Consider the following 2,349-nt stretch of genomic DNA (forward strand, 5'->3'; position numbering starts at 1 on the left):
CCCTGGCCTCAACCCCAGTGTCCGGGCAGAAACCCAAGGCTGGCAAGGAGCTTGCATTGCCAGCTGGCCCCCTGCCCCAGCTGCCCCACCCCAGAGGTGGCTGCATCTCAGCACCAGGAGAACAGACGCTGGGGACACCAGCTGGTCTGAGGCCCCAACGGTGTGCCCTGCATTTCCCCAGTGTGCCCCATCGGGCACGGGAGGGGAGGGGGTTGTGGTGGGAGGTCCGGTGGAGGAGGGAAGGGATGGAGATGGAGGGGAGGGAGGGAGGGTCGGGGTTGGAGAAGGGGAGGAGGGGTTAGTGGTTGAGGAAGGTGATGGGTGGGGGAGGAGGTGAGGTCAGGAGGTAGAGGAAGGAGGCGAGTGCTGGGCAAGGGGGGCGGGAGATGGGAGGGGGAGAGGTTAGGGGACTGTGGATGGAGATGAGGGAGAAGGAGGCAGGGATGGGGAGGGGTCAGAGGGAGGTGGCTGGGTGCATGAGGAGGAGGGAGGGGTGGGGAAGGAAAAGGGAGATGGAAGGGGAGGGGTCGGGGAGAGGAGGTGGGGTGGGGCTGCAGAAGGGGAGGGTGGGGACAGAGCTGAGAAGGGGCGGGCTAGGTGTGGGAGCGGGAGGTGGAGGGCTGGGTTGGGAAGGGGAGATGTGGATGAGTGCAGGAGCTGGAGGGGGAAGTGGGGCTGGATATGGAAGGGGAGGGGTTGGAGAGGAGGAGGTGGGGCTGGGGAAAGGGAGGGCTGGGAGAAGGAGGGGTGTGGGGCTGGAGAAGGGGGGCTGGGTGTGGGAGAAGGGGGTGGGACTGGAGAAGGGGGAAGGGGAGCAGGGCTGGGGAAGGGGAGGGCTGGGTGTGGGAGAAGGGGAGAGGGGAGCGGGGCTGGGGTAGGGGAGGGCTGAGTGTGGGAGAAGGAGGGAGGGGAGCGGGGATGGGAAGGGGAGGGCTGGGTGTGGGAGAAGGGGGGTGGGACTGGAGAAGGGGGGAGGGGAGCGGGGCTGGGGAAGGGGAGGCTGCGTGTGGGAGAAGGGGGAAGGGGAGCGGGGCTGGGGAAGGGGAGGGCTGGGTGTGGGAGAAGGGGGAGGGGAGTGGGGCTGGGGAAAGGGAGAAGGGGGGTGGGACTGGAGAAGGGGAGGGCTGGGTGTGGGGACGGGAGCGGGGCTGGGGAAGGGGAGGGCTGGGTGTGGGAGAAGGGGGGAGGGGAGCGGGGCTGGGGAAGGGGAGGGCTGGGTGTGGGAGAAGGGGGGAAGGGAGCGGGGCTGGAGATGGGGAGACTGGGTGTGGGGGAAGGGGGAGGGGTGGCTGTGGGGGAAGGGGAGGCTGGGTGTGGGGGAAGGGGGGAGGGGAGCGGGGCTGGAGACGGGGAGACGGGGTGTGGGGGAAGGAGGGAGGGGTGGGTGTGGGGGAAGGGGAGGCTGGGTGTGGGAGAAGGGGGGAGGGGTGGGTGTGGGGGAAGGGGAGGCTGGGTGTGGGAGAAGGGGGGAGGGGTGGGTGTGGGAGAAGGGGAGGCTGGGTGTGGGAGGAGGAGGGGGGAGGGATGGGTGTGGGGGAAGGGGAGGCTGGGTATGCAGAAGGGGGGAGGGGTGGGTGTGGGAGAAGGGGGGAGGGGTGGGTGTGGGAGAAGGGGAGGCTGGGTGTGGGAGAAGGGGGGAGGGGTGGGTGTGGGGGAAGGGGAGGCTGGGTGTGGGAGGAGAAGGGGGAGGGGTGGGTGTGGGAGAAGGGGAGGCTGGGTGTGGGAGAAGGGGGGAGGGGTGGGTGTGGGGGCAAGTGGGGCTAGGTTGGGAAGGGGCGATGAGGGGGGGTCGGTGGGGGAGTTGGAGAGGGAACTGATTGTGGGAAGAGGTGGGGGCGGGGCTGGAGGGGGAGGGGCTCTGAGTGAGGGAGGAGGAGGTGGAGGTGGGGGCGGGGCAGGAGCGAGGTCCCAGGGGGCGTGGTCTCCTAGAGCCCCGCCCCCTCCTCCCCTTCCTGTTTTCCCTCCCTGAGCGCACGCGCACTGCGGCCCTTTAAACGTGCGCAAGAAGTCCCGGCTCCCCCCCTCCCCGCCCGTTGGCTCCTCTTACCGGAGGGGCGAGAGGCGTATCCCTCCGCGCGGACTATTTCCGCTCCCTTCCGCCGCTCCTCCCGCCTCCCCGCGGGCCCGGGGCCCGGCCTGTCCTGTCAGCCTGGGGGGTTCCCGGCCCCTCCCGACCCGCCGGGCCCACTCCCGACCCGCGCCGGCCTCGCCTCCGGGCACCCCCCCCCCCCGCGGCGGAGGGAGACTCCGTGCGGCGGCTGCGGGCAGGCGCAACGAGCCCCAAGATGGCGGCGGCTGCCAGGCCGGGGGGAGCCGGCGGGGCCTGAGCCGGGGGCGGGGGGGCGCCAG

The sequence above is a fragment of the Pelodiscus sinensis genome, unplaced genomic scaffold (assembly GCF_049634645.1).
Source record: "Pelodiscus sinensis isolate JC-2024 unplaced genomic scaffold, ASM4963464v1 ctg102, whole genome shotgun sequence".
NCBI lineage: Eukaryota > Metazoa > Chordata > Testudines > Trionychidae > Pelodiscus > Pelodiscus sinensis.